General features: G+C 36.2%; 1 pseudogene; it reads right to left on the bottom strand.

The window, feature by feature from the left end:
* Positions 1-6,582: 6,582 nt before the first annotated feature.
* On the bottom strand, positions 6,583-7,518 carry LOC129560082 (olfactory receptor 4C11-like; annotated as a pseudogene).
* Positions 7,519-8,243: the final 725 nt, after the last annotated feature.

Here is an 8,243-nt window from a genome sequence, read left to right on the forward strand (position 1 = left end):
GTTTTTCGTGTTCTTGTTGATCACAGTACCTTAAAAAGTCACAGTTTTTAAACACAGCCTTGAATTTATTGTTTTTCATATAATAAATAGCAATTGCCTGGATTCTATAGATACCTAAATTCTAATAAGATTTTTTAAGATGGAAAATATTCTGGTATCTTAAAGATTTTTCAATTATAAGTGCATGCAGGTTTGAGTGCAAATATTAGAATATAAGTATAAGAATATGAGCACATGAGTGTAGCCATGAAGGCAAATTTGAGAAACAGTGAATTTTGCATATAACTATCATAAAAATGTTTTTTTGTGACTTGGACCAAGTGGACATGGATGAGGTTCCTTAAGAAGATGGAGATCAAAGTGTTATGTGTAACAGGGTAATTAAGCATTCACATTTATTGTTATGTGATATCCATAATAAGAAAGGAATGAATCCAGGGGACTCTGGATACTGTAATAGGACTGAAAAGCCATGTTGCCTAAATCCAATAACTTAACCATAGCTAACAGTGATTGATTACTCTGTGCATGGCATGGTAGCAACCTGTGCATGGTATTATTTCATCCATTTGCACAAATAAAGGATATCAGAGACTACTGTTAAAACAGTAAGACTAATAATAATAACAGAATCTAACTCTATTCACTAGGCAATGGCACCCCACTCCAGTACCCTTGCCTGGAAAATCCCATGGATGGAGGAGCCTGGTAGGCTGCAGTCCATGGGGTCGCGAAGAGTCGGACACGACTGAGCGACTTAACTTTCAATTTTCACTTTCATGTGTTGGAGAAGGAAATGGCAAACCACTCCAGTGTTCTTGCCTGGAGAATCCCAGGGACGGGGGAGCCTGGTGGGCTGCCATCTATGGGGTCACACAGAGTCAGACACGACTGAAGTGACTTAGTGGTAGCAGCAGCAACAATAAATCTAGCTTTAAAATCATAATGAACACTTACTGTGCTAGAAATGTTTTTTTTTTTCAGACATCTGATTATTTAAATCTCACTGCAGACCTCTGAAACGGTTACTAGTATCATTTTTATACTTATTTTTCACACTAGTGAGTCGAAGCTTAGAGAAAGTAAGGATCTTGACAAAAGTCAAGCAACTAATGAGAGCAGATCTAAGACTAGTTCAGATTCTACTTCTTTTTATTTCCTCTAAATTCTTAATAGTGTTCTATCTTGTTAGGTTAAAATAAACTATGCTGATCTAATAAGAACATTTAGCTATAATCACAATAATTATAATTAATGTTACTTCAGAGGCAAGTGTCTATGAAGCAATGTCATTGAAGAAATATATATATACATAAACATACTCAGACACATACACACAGAAAAACTGAAATTCTTAATTTTGAATAACCATGTAATACTACTTTCATTGAGGGTCAATTTTAGTTTTATCTCTTCCTCACCCCCATTTCTTTTCTCCACAATTTCCCTACAAAGCATTAATGCACAGACTCTTCTGCAAAATGTTGAAATGATGATTCCAGCAGTTAAACATACTGATTTGAGAATCAGAAAAAAAAAAAAACACACAAAACAAAACAGATAAGGACCTTGTCCTTCTCCACTTGCAGTTGCTTGATTCTGGGGTATATTTCTTGGCAACTTACATCATAGTTTCCTCTAGTATCAAATGAGAACAATAATGTCCACCTCACAGGCTGTTATGAGAATTGATTGAGGAAACACATATGAATATATCCACCACACTACAGAGGGCACACAGAGGACCTTCACTTATTTTTATGACTTTCTATGCACCTGCTGCTAAGTCGCTTCAGTCGTGTCTGACTCTGTGCGACCCCATAGATGGCAGCCGACCAGGCTCCACTATCCCTGGGATTCTCCAGGCAAGAACACTGGAGTGGGTTTCCATTTCTCTCTCCAATGTGTGAAAGTGAAAAGTGAAAGTGAAGTCGCTCAGTCGTGTCCGACTAGTAGCGACCCCATGGACTGAAGCCTACCAAGCTCCTCTGTCCTTGCAATTTTCTAGGCAAGAGTACTGGAGTGGCTTGCCATTGCCTTCTCCGTTCTATGCACCTAGGAGACAGAAATAATTGTTATTTTGATCAGTAATACAAAGAAATATTTAACCATGCAATAAACTGACGAATAATCATCTGGAATTTTATTTTTAAAAAAGGCAAAGAGACTCACATTATCCATAATGATTGATCACAGGAAGAGTTCTTATTCATTTTTGGATTAAACAGATGATGATTTACATCATTTAGTATTTACATTTACTAAATGTAACTGTAAAAGTCTTGAGTGTGAAGTGTGTTTCAAATTTGTTTTCATTCTCATGATTAGTTAGTCTTAATTTTTAAAGGACATGTCTCTTGGCAAAAGAAGGGCATCTGGTGTTAGAGAATTGAGTCCTACAAATTTCTTAATCTCTATGAGCGTCAATTATTTCTTCATCTGCTAAATTAGGTAAATTATATTCATTAACCCTCTTTAGAGGCATGGGGTGAAGATTAAATGCTATATTACCCTATTTGAAAAGTGATGAAACATAGTCATTACTATATATGGAAACTAACAATCTTTAATACAAATCAGCACTATTGAAGAACTTACCTTCAGATCTTATATGATCTTAGTGATATTTGGAGGTATTCAGAACTAATCCCATATACAAACAGACATCCTTTTGGGATAAATAGCTTTCAGTACAAAAACGATGACACAGTCAGAAAGTGTATTCATACAATTCAGTACCACATCAACAGTGAATAAGTAAGTCATTTTATAAGCCTTAAATCTTCACTTCTAGCCTAAACCATCAAAAATTTTTCACAGAAAACATGGAACTTAACTTCATAATGGATTCAGCTGGAACACTATGGAGAAATGTTCTTCTGTAGATGACTCTCATCTCATGGACAGGAGGCACAATGTGTGGTGGAAACACACAAAAGTATTCATTTCACCCTTGATGAATCTTGCTCTGTAGATGTGAACAAGTAAAGGAAACATTTTTGCCTGCAATGCATGTATATTTAAAGAGGTCCCCACTAAGATTCAAGTACTTTGTCTTAGAGCTTCTTTTTCTCTCCCAGGAATTAATTATCTTCTTCAATGGAAAGGCTTTGTCTGAAGAGACATATTTGAAAAACACCTATTCTTGAGTGGGGACTTGTATTCCCTGAACCTGCAACCTAAACATGTGAATTCCCTTTGATGATCTGAACCTGAGTTTCTATGAATGCTGAATGTCCTGTGAAGACCGACAATGGCATAATTCTAGTGTGGAATCTGCAATATAGTTATGTCAGAGAGAAAATACTCATGTCAGAGAGAGAACTTCTGTCTTCTTTTCAACATTAAACCTTTTCTGGAAACCCAGTTTTGATTGGGCTTCCCAGGTGGAGCTAGTGTTAATAAATCCGGCAGCCAATGCATGAGATGTGAATCACATATTGCAGAACAAGCATAAAATTGATGGAAGCCACTTCAAAGTACTTGGATTCGAAATGCGTTTCATACATTAGAGGGTTACATGGGCTTCCAATGGGGGCACAGTGGTAAAGAATCCACCTGCCAATGTAGGAGATGCAAGAGATGTGGGTTTGATTCTTGAATTGGAAGATCCATGAGAGGAAACAGCAACCCACCTCAGAATTCCTGAAAAATTCATGGACAAAGGAGGCTGGTGGTCTTTAGTACATGTAGTTGCAAAGAGTCAGACATGTCTGAGCAACTGAACTCACACACAGAGGACTATGGAAGTGACTCAGGTGGTAAAGAGTCATTTGCCATGCAGGAGACCCAAGTTCAATTCCTCGGTTGGGAAGATCCCGTGGAGAAGGGAATGGCTACCCACTCCAGTATTCTGTCCTGGAGTATTCTATGGACAGAGGAACCTGGGCTTCCCAGGTGACTCAGGGGTACAGAATACACCTGCCAGTGCAGGAGATGAAGGTTCAGTCCCTAGCAGGTAGGGAAGCTCTCCTGGAGAAGAAAATGGCAACCTAATCCAGTATTCTTGCTTGGGAAATCTCATGGACAGAGGAGCCTGGCAGGCACAGTCCATGGTGTAGTGAAAGAGTTCAACACGACTTAGCAACGACAGCAATAAATTGTGAAATGATTTCTCCCACCTGGTTCAGTAACACATCCATAACCTCAAATTTATTTTCTTTTCTTTTGGTGAGAGTATTTAAGTTCTATTCTCTTACCACCTTTCAGTGATGCAATACAGTCACCAAGCTTTCAACTGTAGCCATCCTATGCTACATTAAATTTTCAAAACTTTTTCATCTTGTCACTGAAAGTTTGTAGAGCTTCATCAACCTATTTCTGTTTCCTCAAGCCCTCAGACCCTAGCACACACTTTTCTGTTTTCTGTTTCTATGAGGTGACTATTTTTCTTAATTTATTTTTAATTGAAGGATAATTGCTTTACAATATCGGTTTGATTTCCACCATACATCGACATGAATTAGCCATTGGTGTACATATGTTCCTCCCCCCAAGGCCTCCCTCCTACATTCACCATTTCACAGCCCTTTAGGTTGTTACAGAGCACCAGTTTGAGTCCCCTAAGTCATACAGCAAAGCCCCGTTGACTGCTCTACATGTGGTGGTGTCTATGCTTGTAGGCTTCTCTCTCCACTCCTCTCACCCTCTCCCCTGTCCCCACCCCCACGTTCATCCATAAATCTGTTCTCTAAGTCTGTGTCTCCACTGCTTCCCTGCAAATAGGTTCATCAGTACCATCCTTCTAGATTCCATGCGTATATGTGTACATATATACATGGAATGTTTGTTTTTCTCTTTCTGACTTCTCTCTGTATAGGCTCTAGGTTCATCCACATCATTAGAACTGACTCAGATTTTTCCCTTTTCATGAATGAGTATTTTTCCATTTTGTGTATGCACCACAACCTCTTTATCCATTCATTTGTGAGTTGACTATGATTTGTTATTCTTTTGGTTTTTATTCATATTGCACATTAACTCATATTTAAAGCTGATGACACAAAATGTAAAAAGCTTGACACTTGTTCCCTAAAGTTTTCTTTATTTCTTACTTAAGCAATAGCAATGTGTTTAACATTTTCTTAGGTTAATATTTAAAACTGTTAACAATACTGGGCTGATATATGTAGTGAACATTTATAATTATAAATACTATAATTTAATTATAAATTGCATTCACTGAATGAAATAAAAATGTTTTGGTAAATATATATGATAACTGTTATTAAAATTTATAAATTTTAGTAGATATATTTTTAAAAATACATTTTATGATGAAAATAATTAGCAATTGCCATATTGTCATGTCTATTCAGAGTTTTTATATGTACCACCTTGTTTAGCCCTCACAACAAGCCTATAAGATAGGGATTATTTTCATTTCCAATATACACACAAAAATGAGGCCCAGTATTCCATCTCCCTTTCTTGAAATTAAAGGACTATGAGGTGGTAGAGACAGTATTTAGATTCATAGAGTGTGAGTTCAAAGCTCATACTCTTAATCTTTATGTTCTACTACTCATCTCTAAGCTAGAATAAAAACAGTTCATAACCATTTCATCGATTCCTGACTTTTCATGTGTCGTAGACCACATTGCAGATGTGTGAATTAAGGGATAATGTGGATTAGCCATCTTTATTTCTTACAGAGAATACATATGGATCTGGTTTAAAGCCTTGCTTCTGGTACCTCTTAGCAGAACCTCAAGGATACGTTCACTTCTCTGAACTTCAGATTTTCTGTTTGCATATTTTCAATAGACATATGGAAATTTGTAATATTTTTTGAGACATAGCATGAAAGCAAAAAAAGTACTGGATATGTATCAGGCATTCTGTTTCTTCCTGAGAGAAGTGAAAGGATGCTTAGAGTTCATAGTTGCTCTTTTCCATGAATTACTTTTGAGGGCAGGTGAATATCCAAAATTATACATTGTATGTATATTATGTTCTAAAAATTGTTTAAAAATTGCATCATTCCCCAATTTTAACTACAAGTACTTTATAAACACATAAAAAGCTTCTAAATTTTCTTCCCTGTTTAACTTCTTATTCTATTAACTTTACTTTTCACGTGCATGTTAACTTATTTTATTTTCTTCTTTGCCTGTTAACTTTATCACTCATTCATCTGAAATACAAATAACTATGACACCCTGTACAGTGTCTGCATGTATATTTGTCTGTGCTGGGTTTATGGAGGAGTAAATTAAATGATTTTATGATGAAATCATTATTTGTTTATATAGAATATATGGCCCTCCTCATGCGTTACATGTAGACACTGAACTTTGCATAGACCTGGAAATTTTAAAAAAAATGTGAAAAAGAAAACTCATTCTATTTTACTGAGTTTATTTCAAAATAAACTGTAACAAGAGAACAAGGATAAAATTGGTAAATTCGGTCGATGTAAGAATGAGAAGCCTTAGTGTTCATCTTACCTGTGAACTAGAAAGAAGTAGAAGCTCATACCCTTTTATGAGAGAATATATCATTCCCACAACAAACACATACTATCATATATCTGTACAAACTCAGTCAAACCATGACTCAATAAGTAATCAAGCAAGGCCCTCAATTCATCTTTCGCTTTTTTGAGGTAATTCCGACATGCAATAACTTTCTCATGGAATGTTTCACTTCTGCATTCCTCAGTGTGTAGATGAGCGGATTGAGGAAGGGTGTTCCAATAGTATAAAATACCGTCACCATCTTGTCCATGGGAAACATGGTTGTGGGGTGGGAATATATAAATATACATGGTCCGAAAAATAAGACAACTACAATGACGTGGGAAGTGTGAGTGGAGAGAGCTTTTTTCCTCCCTTCTGCACTGTGGTTTCGTAGTGAATACAGGATAACAATATATGAGATTATCAGAATTATAAAACTGCTTGTGCCAATGAACCCACTATTAAACACCACCAGTAAGTTCATCACATGAATATCCATGCAGGCAAGTTTCAACAGGGCTGCATATCACAGCAATAGTGATTAATCAAACTGGATCCACAGAAGGGCAATCTCAAGGCCAGGATAATCTGAGCCATAGAATGTATAAAGGATACTATCCATGCAAGAACAATCAAGATGATGCAGGCTTTCCGACTCATGATGGTTGGATAATGCAAAGGCTTGCAAATGGCTGCGTAGTGATCAATGGCCATGAGGACTAGGACAAAGATTTCCATGGAGCTAAGAAAAATACAGTGCAAAGACTTGAGTCAGGCACTCACTGTATGATATGATTTTCTTTGCAGACAGAGCATCTATAATTAATCTGGGAGCCATAAAATTTGAAAAGCAGGTTTCAACCAAGGACAAATTAAATAGGAAGAAGTACATGGGGCTCTCAAGTGTCCGGGTAAACTTGATGGTCATGATAATAAGCAAATTCCCCAACACAGTTCCGAAATAGAAAATGAAGATTACAAACACCATTTTCTGTCTCTCAGGATCCTCTGTCAATCCTAACAGTATGAACTCAGTTACACTGTTATTTTGCAGCATTGTTTCACTTGAGATGAAAGTACTGGCTAGAAAAAAAATTCTGCAAAGGAGAAAAGGAAAGGTACTTATGAATACAAGGGTTGGAGCCCATAAGTGTGGGATTGTCACTATTCAATGGGCACTCATTTATCTGCTATTTATTGCTTTTGCCTGAATGAAAAGGAATGTATAATACTTAATCTATTCCCTAGATTGCATATGAAAATAATAGTACAAAAAACAGGAAAACAATGAAAAATAAATTATTCTTCATACATAATAAGTACACACACAAGATAGAGGGTGAGACAGAGAGATAGAAACAATAAACAAAATTTTAGTAGTGAATGCACAGTAATTTGGTCCAGGCCATCATGTCACTTATTTTAATAGGCTGCTTTTGACTAAGTTTACTTTTTATTCTGTTTCTCAAACACTTTGTGTTGCTTACAGTTTTACAGTCAACTCCTATTATTAACATGTAGAATCTTTAATTTATAATATACTGTCGACTTCATTATTATTCTGTCTTTCAATATGCTTTTTTAAGATACAGAGTCTCAGTGATTCTAAAATGAAGGAAAAATATAAGTAGAACATTTGCCATAAACCAGAACACTATTTCAATTTTCAGGTTTAAAATCAAGGACCAGGAATTTAGAAAAAGGAACGCAAGAAACTCCAAGTCACATCTGGAACATTTCATTGACATTTCTGTGATAAATGTCTGGAAAGTCCTGTACCTT

This window comes from Moschus berezovskii, chromosome 16, assembly GCF_049115385.1.
Source record: "Moschus berezovskii isolate FMDL1 chromosome 16, NW_MosBer_1.0, whole genome shotgun sequence".
NCBI classification, from domain to species: Eukaryota; Metazoa; Chordata; class Mammalia; order Artiodactyla; family Moschidae; genus Moschus; species Moschus berezovskii.